General features: G+C 35.2%; 1 protein-coding gene across 1 annotated transcript in view; it reads right to left on the bottom strand.

Moving 5' to 3' along the window:
* Positions 1-13,439, bottom strand: part of LOC148940782 (pyrokinin-1 receptor-like) — a 42,220-nt gene extending 28,781 nt beyond the window's left edge. Inside the window, exon 1 of the mRNA XM_089105073.1 lies at positions 13,303-13,439. The gene's annotated coding sequence lies outside the window, so the exon portion shown is untranslated. The remainder of the gene's footprint in view (positions 1-13,302) is intronic.
* Between the last annotated feature and the right edge of the window lie 840 nt (positions 13,440-14,279).

Genomic DNA, 14,279 nt, shown 5'->3' with positions numbered 1-14,279 from the left:
TCTAATTCCATACAGGCTCTGAACTCATGAGCTTAATTATTGTAACCCATCGCGCGAGTGTTCCGATTTCCAAGACTGAACTTCAGACGAGGAAAATACAATAATTAAATGCCGGGGACCGTTAACTCAGACATTGTCAGAATGTTTCCCCTCGCTAAAATCATGGCGGCAAGTTGTAAGATTGAAAGCTATTTTAAAAATATTCAGTGCAAATTAGACAGTCCATATGTGACAGATAGATAAATGGGAATAATCTCTGCAGCCTTCTCTCTTAAAACTATGGAATATTCAATTGTGAACGGAATAGCATTCACAGAGTTTCAAATGGTGAGCATTAGCAGTAATTGACTGCACTTTTTAAGTGACCAAAAAGATTCGAGGGCAACTATGCCCCCCCCCTGCTTTTCAGCAATGTCATAAATAGCAATTATTATTTTTGGGGATATAACTTTTTTCGCTCTTACATAGAATTCCAATTTCCTAAATATCTAACGCTAATTTTGCAAACAATTCCGCTATTTTCAGAAATACACACAGAATTATGTAAAAGTATTGAAATCCAAGACTTGGCAGCCTAACCGCTAATGATAGAACAGGACAGGAAAAGGGGTAAAACAGATCTATTTATATGCCCGTGCGGAGCTTTAAGTCAAAGATTAAAACAAGATAATGTTCAATTGCGAAAAATAGCATTTTGAGTTTCATAGCGGTGAGAGATTGCAGTAAAAACTAGGAAATTACCTAAAAATATTCGCTTATGAGATATCGAAGCGATAGCAACAGAGAAAATAGCAAAGATTAGAAAAAAAGAGCAGTTTGACAAGCAAAAAAAAAATTACTTTTAGATATCTCTGAGGGAGGGCAGAGAAAATAATGGTTGGGGGCGAGGGGTTAATATTTTAATATCTCTGAGATACACTTTTACACAGTGTTGAAAAATAGTGAAAAGAAAGGACTAAAAACATTGGAAGTAATAGATATGTATTTCTATAAGATAGGTAGTAAAAATGCTCACATTTGCAAATCCCGGCTGCACTTGGGTGCCAGATGGTCCAGGTAGTGCGTGTTGGAGGGCGGACGGGCCGACGTCGTTAATTTCTTGTGCAGATTGGGCTGTGGCATTGAAAGTATCTGCCCATTTGCTCTTTAGTTTTTGACCTGGCTGTATTGTTGCCTGTGCAGATGGAGCTTGGGCAGTCAACACTTGTTTTGGGGTCGAGCCAGCATACTTAATAATGGATGGTCTCAGTTGGGGGGCTGCCTCGTCATCTCTCGCTCTCTTACTGGGAGGCGACGGACATTCTTCACTATTTGCATTATCCCTCGCTCTCTTACTGGACGGCGACGGATATTCTTCACAATTTGCCTTAAAGAAGAGAAAAAGTTAGTATGATAAATAATTTCCCCCTTTTTACAGAAAGAAAGTTAGTATCCCCACTAACCATAATTTTGTCTACCCCCCCCCGTAAATTTAGGAAAATTAACCCACCCTAGGTTTACCCTCTCATTGAGTTAATCTTGCGATACATTCAAGCAAAAGGCATATCAATAAAGAATATATCTTACTGCCTTATATTCAAATGTTATAGCTAAAATCACTAAAATGTTGAAGAGAAATGGTTAGACACTGAAGTCGAAAAAAAATTAAGGTAAAAAACAATTCTCTTTTCATTTCTATTTTGTCACTATTAAAAGAGCTAACCCCCTCCCCAACAAAAATCCTGGATTCACGCCCCACCCCTAAATTTAGAAAAATTAACCAACCCTAGGTCTACCCTCTCATTGAGTTAATCTTACGATATATTCAAGCGAAAGGCATATCAATAAAGAATATATCTTACTGCCTCTTTATTCAAATGTTATAGCTAAAATCACTAAAATTTCGAAGAGAAATGGTTAGACACTGAAGTCGAAAACAATTATGGTAAAAACAAGTATCTTTTCATTTATATTTGGTCACTATTAAAAGTGCTAACCCCTTCCCCAACAAAAATCATGGATTCACACTCCCCTCCTGGGACTATAAAAGAAACTTTATCGAAAGAAAGCTTGAAATAATCCCATTTCACTCTTACATAGAATTCCAATGCCCTAAATATCCATCGGTAATTTGCAGACAAAATTAGTTCTCCGCTATTTTCAGACAAACACAGAATTACGTAAAAGCATTGAAAACTTAGATTGCCTAAAACCAGCTAATGTATACAAAACAGGAAAAGGGGTGACAAACTATTTATGGGATTGCACGGAGCCTTATGTCAAACAGAGCGGCATAATGCCTTAAGATTTGACAGGAGTCAGTGCTCGCTTTTAGCTAAGATATAGAATGCCTAAAATTACATAAAATTAACGAAAAGAAAATTATTTATATTTGCGAGAATTTGATTGTAAAAACAATGGTGGTGGGGGTTATGTTTAGGTAATAAAAAGAACACCTTTTATGTTTTCTATCGAGTATGAAGATTGTATAGTGATGTTTGTACTAGACTGGGGGGAGGGGATTTACCTGAATATACTGGAGGGTGACCACGGAAAATAATTTTATTTTGAAAATAAAAAATGAAAATGTATTAAATCTGAACTTACATTGCAAATTGAAGTTGGCATGGCTTCAAGCTCATCAATTATGACAGTTGTTATATCTATTGTGTCACAATAGTTTCTGATAATTTAATCACATTGCATGCCCGTTATATACGAAATCTCAAGGGTGAATTATTATGTAAGCAAACCCTCTGATTGGCTGAGAAGGAAACACGTGATCTAACTGTTTCCTATTTCTGGATCATAACATTTGCCTCGAGTATACAACAACAACAACAACAAATACTGTTTCCTATTTCCGGATCATAACATTTGCCTCGAGCATACAAGAACAAATACTATTTCCTATTTCTAGGTCATATCATTTGCCTCGAGCACACACTTACAACAACAAATACTGTTTCCTGGATCATAAAATTCACCCCTAGCGGGCACTTGGCCAAAAACACCCCTGGAGAAAGAGGTCGATTACGCAATCATTCTCCCTAATGACTCTATGCCCATATATGGTGTTCGTCTCGGAGTCAATAAGGCATCTCTACTAAGAATGACCAGTCAGTCAGTAAAATCCACTTTCTCCCCCCCCCCACACACACGTTTTAATTGTAAAATGTAATTTTACATTATACATTTTGCCTAAATTTTGAAAAATAGGCATAATATTAAAAAAAGATCCTTTTTTCTTTATTTTTTATTTTATTTTTGTCATACTTTCTCTTTGGCTGCTCAATTTTGCATGTGGGGATGATTTTTGCCGAAGAGAGGATTTTTCGGAGGGAGTTTTTCAGTGGAAAATTTTTCCGGGTTAGGGGAATTTTCCGCCGGGTAAATACTTTTACATATTTTTGCTACAACATAGAATTGCGGGATCGAACTTCAGTGTATTCCAGCCTATCATCAATTGCGAGAGGAGAAGTTAATGGACGAAATTAATGTCCAATTTGATAGAAGTCTGGACACCACACCTCCATTATAGACCTCCAACCTCCATTTAACTCCAACCTCCAACTTTCAACCTCCATTCAACTTTATAGATTAATTCAATGTTCCCTTGTGTAAAATTTTACTTTTGTAGATTTTTGTACGAAAGTATACAAAGGTGATGCTTATTTTTTCTTCAAGTTATTAGGCCGAAGAAACTTCAAAACTTAAGATTCAATTGGGCATGGTGCTGGGGAGTACAGGTAACCCTACTTTATCTGGTTACTCGGATACATGCAAAATATTAGGGGGGGGGGGGGCAAAATTTGAGAAGATGGGCAAGATTGAGAAAACTCGGAAAACAAAGGAGCGATGCCACTGACATTTTATATGTAAGAAAAATTGCGATAATTTAAAGAGGGTACGGGCCACATCATGTATGCTTTGTCCGCTCTGACCATCTCTTTTATGTTACTCATTAATAAAATTTCATCATGTTACGTAAAAAAATGCGTAGAGTATTTCAAAAATGTGCTCAATCCATCGCGATCAAAATAACATTCAAGGTAGTTTGATGCATTCATTTCTGACGCCTCTCAGAAGTTTTTAAGCCCGCCACTTTAAGGTAATAGGCTACACATGACAGTATTCATGAAAATAAAGTGGAACCACCCCCCATGTCAGACGCAAACAACAGAATCCTTTTGAAATAAGAAGGTTATAGGCTTTTCTGTATTCATATCCACCAGAATCCCCCCAAAAAAAAGATGAATCTCAGGAAAAACACAGACGAATATGAGAAAATCCTTACAAAATCAAGCATTATGGAGACAAAAGCCCGAAGGCCCTCATCCGCTGATTGAGAGCTTGCTGCCAAATTTTATAAAATGAGAGCTTGATGAAAATAATTTTTCAGTGCATTATCAAAATCGTGGTAAATTATCGTGGTAGCAAACTGTAAGTAAGGAGTAACTTGGCGTAATAGTATAATGGGAATTTGATATTAATAGACATGCCAAAAGAATAAACTTATTATGTTGATTCCAAATATATAAAAATTTTCAAGTTTAGTGTTACCCATCAAAAGTTAGAGCCTGGTAATATTTGCCTGGATTTTCCGAAAAAGGTGAGAAATATCAAGGCCGTATCCAGGGGGGGTTAGGGGGTTTGTATCCCCCCACCACCGAAATGTTTGTCTGACTCGTAAAAACGTAACAAAAAAGGACATAAAAAGATTTTGTATGCGTTTTTGAAGTTTTTGTGCACCCCCCCCAAAAAAATACCTCCGAAAAAAAAATCCTGGTTACGGCGTTGAGAAATACCCCTAAGAGTCGAGAAATTAAGAAAAGTAAAAAAAGAAGATGAAATTGTTAGAAAGGAGGGGTACATTTTACATGGGAGTAAATTTGCATGGAGGAGTTTCCCGTGAGGGAAAGGAACTTTACATAAAGTTTTACTGTTTGTCACAATTTCTTATGAACAGCTCCTGAAACACAAAGGTCTTTTCATTAGAATGTCTGTCTTGAAAAATAATGTGTTTTTTATTTAATGTGAGTTGGGTCAAATGAAAAAAAGGAAGAATTGCAAAATATTTAAGAGCCATTATAGTCATTTGGTTTAGTTGGATTCATACGAGCGACAGGAAGACTCTGTAGCGAAATAGTCAAAATTATATTCGATTGAAAAATAAGGCAAAATATTTCAATCAATGCGAGGACCCAGTCTGACGATTGCCTAGGGTTGAATTTATCCCTAAGCAGTAAATTTTTTTTTATTTTACGGTGCGAAATATTTCAGGTTTCTTAACATTTTTCCCAAGTTTTTTTTTTTTTTTTTTTTTTTTTTTTTTTTTTTTTTTTTAATAATCTTAAGTTTATCAAGTAGCCTATGTATTCAACTCAGAATGCAAAACTTAAATTTGCTTCGCTAAAGGTTTCTTGCCTCTTTTCGGAAAAGTGAGCTCAATAGTTTCTCAATTATTTAAGCACACCTCTATGGAGTATTAAATTATGCGGATAATTTATAAATTATTTTGGGTACTGGTGCATTATGCGGGCACCGCTATATACTGTATGTGGAATGTCATACGGGAAATTTTGTCTGTATTAGAAAGAAGGGAGTTTATCACAGTAACGAATATAAACAGGTGATTCAAATACCATTGAAATGAGTCAAAATTCTATAAAAAAATACTTTTCAGCGTTGGCTTTTCAGGCTGTACTGTCGCAAGAGGTTATAAAGGCTTGTAATTGTAATCATATTTATTTTCATCTAATTTTTGCCATTTAAGATTGACATAATTTTACCCCCCCCCCCCGCTCCTGGATTTATACCTTTTTAGTTTACTTTCATTGACAACATTGAAAGAAAAATTGCCCCATCCTTCCCTAGATCTTAGAAAATACATCCCCTCCCTACGTATTCGTATACTGAAGCTACTGCGCAAGCCATTTTGGATTTTTCAGCTGTATAAAATGCTAAACTTCATTTTTAGCCTAGTAAATCGTAAGTACGTTTAATTTGATTTATAACAACTTGTAGTAGTATATTTACATTTTTATGAATTTTAGGGAAAATAACTAGCATAAACAACGAAATAAAAATCTATTGACAGCTATATTTTGTTTATTTTTAACCTTTGTTTCGTTCTATGGCACTCACTCCTCCCTTTATTTAAACATTTTAGAAGAAAAAGCAATATACCTGTTATAGCGTCGATTTCATTGATAGGGGATCATTGATGTTACTAATAGGTTGTAGGTCTTCCAGTAGTTGTTTCAAATAATGATAATATTTATTACCCCATTCCCTCCATTCTCGCAAGCTGATACGTGTATTTATAATATTAGGAAAACAATCAATAGGGCCTTTGACATTTATTATTCATCCCCCAACAAATACCAAAGATTCCCTCACGCATGACGACTATTGAAATAAGGCGATAGAAAGATAAATCACCCTGTCAAAAATGATGCATTCTTCACGCTGAGAGACAAACAGTCTCTGCTTGACTTCAGCTAATAGTCAATATTTGTCAATCATATTCAATTTTGATGATCCCCACCTTTCAATTCTGAATATCAGACTTTATATTGGATTTTAAGAGGCTTAATTATTGCACCCTGCTATCTAAGACAGCGGTTTTATCTGGCTATCTGCTGTTTTAATTGACAGCCACGCGAAATTTTCTTAAAGGAGAAGGCGAGGGCTACTACTGGAAATTTTGTTCCCACCAAAGTTTCAATGGAAGCATTTTTCATTTCCATTCCTATTTTTTATGGCCTTCTTGTTTTATAGCAGTGGGGGAATGCACACCAAGGATCCTCCTAGGTGGTTTCTAAGTTTGACAATGTAAAAATAGTACTGGTTTTAATATCCCACTCACCTACACCAGGAATCACCTACACCAGTGTAGGTGTAGTGTAGGAATCACCTACACCAGTTGGCACGTGCCAAGCGTGTCAAAAATGTGCCATGAGTGGTGAAGATGTGCTAAGCGTGGCTAAACTGTGCCAAGCCTGGTGGAAGTGTGTTCTAATTTTGGAACCATGCCCAGTGCGGCTGAGCTACGCCAAGCTTGGTGAAACTATACCATGTATACAGACACACATGGAACTCGGGGATGTCACCGGGTGGTGGAAAGTGGGTAATAAGCTCTGATCAATAAGCTTATTGTTTTTTTTTATTTTTGGCGTTTAATAGGCATTACAATTATTGAATTGTCTTCAAAAGCACTTATTAAACCCATTTGTAATTAATAAAATATTTATGGTGCTTAAGAGCTCAATAGGCTGCAATTCGTCTTTTTAGATATTAACTAAAAAAACAAGTTTTTTTAAACTGAAAGTAAGGAGCGACATTAAAACTTAAAACCAACAGAAACTATTCCGTATATGAAAGGGGCTGTCCCCTCCTCAACGCCTCGCTCTTTACGCTAAAGTTTGATTCTGTCACAAAACTTTATTTTTTTTAAACTAGCGTAAAGAGCGAGGCGTTGAGGAGGGGACAGCCCCTTTCATACGGAATAATTTCTGTTCGTTTTAAGTTTTAATGTCGCTCTTTACTTTTCAAACAGTTCGTGGTAACGAACTGTAAGTAAGGAGCGACCCGGCTCAATGGTAACCGAAACTCTAAAAAACGGAATTTTGATACCAATAGATGCATCAAAAGAATCAAATTTTAGTTCTGATTTCAAAAATATAAGTTTTATTAAGTCTAATCTTACCCATTAAAAGTTACGCGCCTGAGAAAATTTGGCTGATTTTCAAAAAAGGGAGAAAGACCCCCTAAAAATTATAGAACCTTAATGAAATTCACACCATCATATTCAGCGTATCAGATAACCCTACTGCAGAGGTTTCAAGCTCCTATCTACAAAAATGTGGAATTTTGCATTTTTTGCCAGAAGAAAGATCACGGGTGCGTGTTTATTTGTTTTTGTTTTTTTTCCCACGGGTTCGTAAGAGGGCTCATTGGAACGGAAATTAAAAGTTCTAGCTCCCTTTTTAAGTGACCAAAAAAAATGGAGGGCAACTAGGCCCCCTTCCACGCTCATTTTTTTCTCAAAGTCACCCAATTAAAATTTTTAGATAGTCGTTTTGTTCAACATAGTCAAAAACCTAATAAATATGTCTTTTATGATGACTTAATCCCCCACAGTTCCCAGGGGAAGGGCTTCAAGATATGAACTTTGCCCATTGCTTACCTATTGTATTGGTTATTGGGAAGTATACATACATTTTCAGGAAGGATTTTTTTTCTGTTGGGGGGAGGGGGTTACTCGGGAGAATCTTTCCGTGGATGATGTTTCTTTGGGGTAAGGGACATTCCTATGAAGGGTGCGCCGGACTTCCAAGCATTATTTAAAAAGCGATCAGAAATTAAATTTAAAAAAAAAACAAGTACTTTCAACTGAAATTAAAAAGCAACATTAGAACTTAAAATGAACAGAAATTATTACTTATATGAGGGGGTTCTCCCCCAAGTTTATACTTCGCTCTTTACGCTACAGTTTTTTTATTGCTTTCAAAAGAGCTATCTATTCAAATTAAATGGCCTTTGTGATTCAGGGGTTTGTGAATTAAAATTTTTTTAAATTTTAACGAAAATAGGGTGGTTTTTAATAAGGGGATAACCCAATAGTATACTTAATAAAATATACTTAATAAAAAAAAACAATAAAAAAAAAAACAAGCGATACCGCTCAATATTAATCGAAAGTTTTAAAAACGGAACTTTTATGTCAATAAATGTATCAAAAGAATGGGCTTATAATGCTGATTCTAAATATATGAATTTTATTAAGTTTAGTATTACTCATCAAAGGCTACGAGCCTCAGAAAACTCACCTGATTTTTTAAAGAGGGGGAAACATCCCCTAAAAGTGAAAAATTTTTATTGAAAATCACACCATCAGATTCAGCGTATCAGAAAACCCTATAACATAGGTTTCAAACTCATATCTGCAAAAATCTGCAACTTTGTATTTTTTGCCAGAAGCAAAATATACGAATAAAGTTGTTCGTTACGTAAGTTAATTTGTAAATTACGTCAGAACCAAATTTAGAGACAGCCATTAAGCAAAAGAAAAGTAAAATTTTAATGCAAATTTTGTTTACTTATTCAATGACGGCGAGCCAAAATAAAAGCTTCATTAACTAAAAAACAATCAGAAATTAAATAAAAAAAACAAGTTTTTTAAACTGAAAGTAAGGAGCGACTATAAACTTAAAACGAACAGAAATTATTCCGTATATGAAAGGGGCTGTCCCCTCCTCAACGCCTCGCTCTTTACGCTAAAGTTTGACTCTGTCTCACAACTTTATTTTTTAAAACAATAAAAAACTTTAGCGTAAAGAGCGAAGCGTTGAGATGGGGACAGCCCCTTTCATATACGGAATAATTTCTGTTTGTTTTAAGTTTTAATGTCGCTCCTTACGTTCAGTTTAAAAAACTTGTTTTTTTTATTTAATCAGTTAAAAAAACTTGTTTTTTTTAAGTTAATATCTGAACGTTTTTGAATTAATGCAGCTTTGATTTTGGCTCACCGTACACGAATCCTTAAAACGAAAATGGCATATTAATTTTCCTATTTTTGGCTAATTTGCTTTCTCGAAATTTTGTTCTGACGTAACTTACGAATTAACTTACTTAACGAATTTCTAAATTCGTATGTTTTTATTATGTATATTAGAGAGTTCGCTCCCTAGTCAATAACTCGCTCTATACACCAAAGTTTGAATTTTGTTTGAATCCCAAACCCCTGAATCACAAAGGCCGGTTAATTAGAATAGACAGCTCTTTTGAAAGTACTAAAAAAACTTTAACGTAAAGAGCGAGGTATTGACTAGGGGGCGAACCCTCTCAAATACGTAGTAATTTCTGTTCGTTTTAAGTTTTAATGTTGCTCCTTACTTTCAGTTGAAAACTTGTTTTTTTTTTATTTAGTTTCTGATCGTTTTTTAAATAATGCTGGGAAATCTGGCACCCCCTTAATGGAAATGTCCCTTCCCTCAATGAAATATCCTCCATGGAAAGATCCTCCCCCGTAACCTCTACTCCAGCCCTGACCCGCCGCTAGAAAAAAATCCCTCCTGTAAACACCTTTATGCTTCCCAATAACCAATACTATATGGAAACAATGGGCAAAGTTTATAACTTGCAGCCCTTCCCCTGGGATCTGTGGGGAATTAAGTCATCCTCAAAGACATATTGATTAGATTTTTGACTATGCTGAACAAAATGGCTATCTCAAAATTTTGATTGGGTGACCTCGGGAAAAAATTGAACGTGGGAGGGGGTCAAGTTACCCTCCAATTTTTTTGGTCACTCAAAACGGTTACTAGAGCTTTTAATTTCCGTTCGAATGAGCCCTCTCACGATATCCTAGGACTAATGGATCGATACGATCACCCCTGGGAAAAAAAACAACAAATGAACACGCATCCGTGATTTCTTCTGGCAAAAAATACAAAATTCCACATTTTTGCAGATTGGATTTTTAACCTCTATAGTTGGGTTCTCTGATACGCTGAATCTGATGGTGTGATTTTCATTAAAGTTCTATGACTTTCAGGGGTTGTTTCTCCCTTTTTTCGAAAACAAGGCAAATTTTCTCAGGCGCGTAATTTTTTATGGGCAACGTAATTTTTGACTATGCTAAACAAAATGGCTATCTCAAAATTTTGATTGGGTGACCTCGGGAAAAAATTGAACGTGGGAGGGGGTGACCTGATTGGGGAACTGAAAGAAACTAAAAAATAAAGTTGTGAGACAGAGTCAAACTTTAGCGTAAAGAGTGAGGCGTTGAGGAGGGGACAGCCCCTTTCATATACGGAATAATTTCTATTCGTTTTAAGTTTTAATGTCGCTCCTTACTTTCAGTTAAAAAAAACTTGTTTTTTTAGTTAATTTTGAACTTTTTTGAATTAATGTAGCTTTGATTTTGGCCCACTGTACATAAATAATTAAAACAAAATTCGCATATTAATTTTCCTTTTTTTGGCTAATTAGCTTTCTCGAAATTGTGTTCTGACGTAGCTTACGAATTAACTTACGTAACAAATTTCTATATTCGTATGTTCTTATTACGTATATTAGGGAGCTCGCTTCATGGTCAATACCTCGCTTTTTACGTTAAAATACGAATTCCGTTCGAATCACAAACCCCAGAACCACAAAGGCCGGTTAATTAGAATAGATAGCTCTCTTGAAAGCATTAAAAAACTTTAGCGTAAAGGGCGAGGTATTGACTAGGGTCCGAACCCTCTTATATACGTAGTAATTTCTGTTCGTTTTAAATTTTAATGTTGCTCCTTATTTTCAGTTGAAAAAAAGTTTGTTTTTTTATTTAATTTCTGATCATTTTTTAAATAATGCTGTGAAATCTGGCGCCCCCTTCATAGAAATGTCCCGTTCCCCGAGGAAATATATTCCATGGAAAGATTCTCCCACGCCACCCCTAGTCCGACCCCGACCCCCAACTAGAAAAAAATTCGTCCTGGAAATACCTATATACTTCCAAATAACAAATACGATAGGTAGACAATGGGCAAAGTTTATATCTTGCAGCCTTTCCCCCGGGAACACTGGGGAATCAAATCATCCTCAAAGACATATTAATTAGATTGTTGACTATGCTAAAAAAAATGGCTATCTCAAAATTTTGATTGGGTGACCTCGGGAAAAAAATGAGCGTGGGAGGGGGTCAAGTTACCCTCCAATTTTTTTGGTCACTCAAAACGGTTACTAGAGCTTTTAATTTCCGTTCGAATGAGCCCTCTCACGATATCCTAGGACTAATGGATCGATACGATCACCCCTGGGAAAAAACAACAACAAATGAACACGCATCCGTGATTTCTTCTGGCAAAAAATACAAAATTCCATATTTTTGCAGATTGGAGCTTTAAACCTCTATAGTTGGGTTCTCTGATACGCTGAATCTGATGGTGTGATTTTCATTAAAGTTCTATGACTTTCAGGGGTTGTTTCTCCCTTTTTTCGAAAACAAGGCAAATTTTCTCAGGCGCGTAATTTTTGATGGGCAAGACTAAACTTGATGAAACTTATATATTTGATATCAGTATAAAAATCTGATTCTTCTGATATGTCTATTGGTATCAAAATTATGTTTTTTAGAGTTTCGGTTACGATTGAGCCGGGTCGCTCCTTACTTACAGTTCGTTACCACGAACTGTTTGATAGAAAATGCTTGGTGTAACTCATTATCATTATAAGCTAAGAATATTTTTGATTCGCTTCCGAAGGTTCTACGGGATTGCAAGACCTTTCTTTGATTTTTCTTCTTTTTTCTTTCTTTTCATTTTAATGTTCAAACTGCGCTCAAATAAAATACAATAAAATTTCTTTGAATTACTTATTACAAATATTGCAGATAAGCTATTGCAATTAGTTCTGTTGAAAGCTGGGCAAGTTAATGGTGTCAAGTGATGCCCAAAACTAGAGCGTATATAACGAAAGTGTCTCATTCTGCTATTTAATTTACAAATGTAGGGATGTCCAACTCGCAATTTTGAAGTAGGCTCCGTAGTTTCTCAATATTTACCCATATCAGTACTGCCAACGAACAACCAAATTTTTTTTTTTTAATTAACTGATTATAGTATTCGCAATTGTTGAAAGGCTAGTTTTGTTTATTGATATTATATTGGATCGCTTGTATTGTTCTTTTGTCGTACAAGATTACAAAATAAAGCTAGTTTTTACAAGTATACAATATAATTTTTATTCATCTCTTTACTAAAATTAATTCTTTGTATACTAAATATCCGGATGTCTTAGTCTTCAACGAGTTGTCTTACGATTCTAGCATTCTGGTCACTCCTTTTTGTTCAGTCACTTCGTCGACCAGTTTTGGAACATATAGACTGCCTTTAAAGATATCACTTTTATTTAATGACGAAATATTTTTATTCATTAATAATGTACTTGTGATGGTACTTTGGCTTTGCCACACCGGGATAACCATTCTTTTCTAAGTTGTTTCATTCTTTGTTTTTCTTCGTCTTCTTTGGCTTGTTTTTACCTCGAACTTGCTTCAAGCTTGAAATCCTTTTTTTCTGCTTCCTATGTGTTTTCAATATTTTTTACAGTAATATTTATTTCTTCTTATTTAGACTATATACAACTTGGCATGGAAAACCTTTAATTTTTATTTTTGCGTTCTTGTACATTTGGTTAGGTTTGAACACGGCAATGCATAAATAGCATAAAATTCCATAAAATTGTTGATCCAAAAAGTGTTATCGCAGTTCAGGAGATAAAAAAAGCTCTCACTGAAGTAAGATTTAACTGAAAGGTGTAGTAATTACTTACCCATTTTAAATTATGCACTCAAACCAATAATTTTGTATCGCTTTTACAAGTGTTCCATGATAAGTATTACATTTAAATCCAAGGTCACACAAGTTCATAAACTGATCCCATCAGGTTAACGCCACATTGGAACTGAAAGAAACTTGGAAGCTAGTAATGTTTCTTTATTTTCGGAGACATGCTACTGCAGGGTATACGGAAACACTCGGGAACGGTTATATTTTGAATCCTATCTCCGGCTACAGCCTATTTTGAAACTCTTCTTCTAGCTAGCGTATCAGAAAAAAAGCATCGACGGTAGATTAAAAATTGGATATTCCAGTGAAATTAAAAAAAAAACCGATTAATTCTTTTTAGTGCGATTAATTCTCTTTGCAAAGGCTCTATTCCATGTAAAAATTTTCTTAGAAGTTTTTTCCCCTTTTTTAAGGAAACTTCAAAATAATTAAATCCTTTTCTGATTCTTCTCGGTAGGCTATTGTGGACTGTAACCCAGTTGTTTTACCAAGCTACAGATCCTTGCGTTTCTCTTGTATTTTTAATTTAATTTTTTTGGTAAAATAAATTGACTGATTGTAAATAGGATTGATGGAAAGGTATATTACAGTCAATATCATTAGTTCTTGGGCTAGTTGGTGGTAAAGTATTCACGACGAATGATATTGTAGGAAATGGAGTGGGGGATATTTTTTTTCCTATGATTCCCTACATTGACTAAATAAGTTTTTTTTTTATACCCGTCATTAAAAGAGCTTGGTGGTTTGGCTAGGCAGATTACCGGGGGGGGGGGGGTTGTGGTGGCAATATAATGCATCAAAAACAGATAAATGTGATGATAGAAGTAATATAACACAGTAAAAACAGATGAAAAAGTCAGTGTGAATTATGGAAGGAAACAATCGAACAGTTCATGATAACAAAAGTATTGTCGAACGTTGCCATGAACTTTTTCCATTGTTATGAACATTGAGCTTTGC

The sequence above is a fragment of the Artemia sp. Qi Xiang Cuo genome, chromosome 19 (assembly GCF_049724085.1).
Source record: "Artemia sp. Qi Xiang Cuo chromosome 19, ASM4972408v1, whole genome shotgun sequence".
In the NCBI taxonomy this organism is placed as follows: domain Eukaryota; kingdom Metazoa; phylum Arthropoda; class Branchiopoda; order Anostraca; family Artemiidae; genus Artemia; species Artemia sp. Qi Xiang Cuo.
Note: the sequence above shows the minus strand (reverse complement) of the source record. Positions and strands in the feature narration are given on the sequence as shown.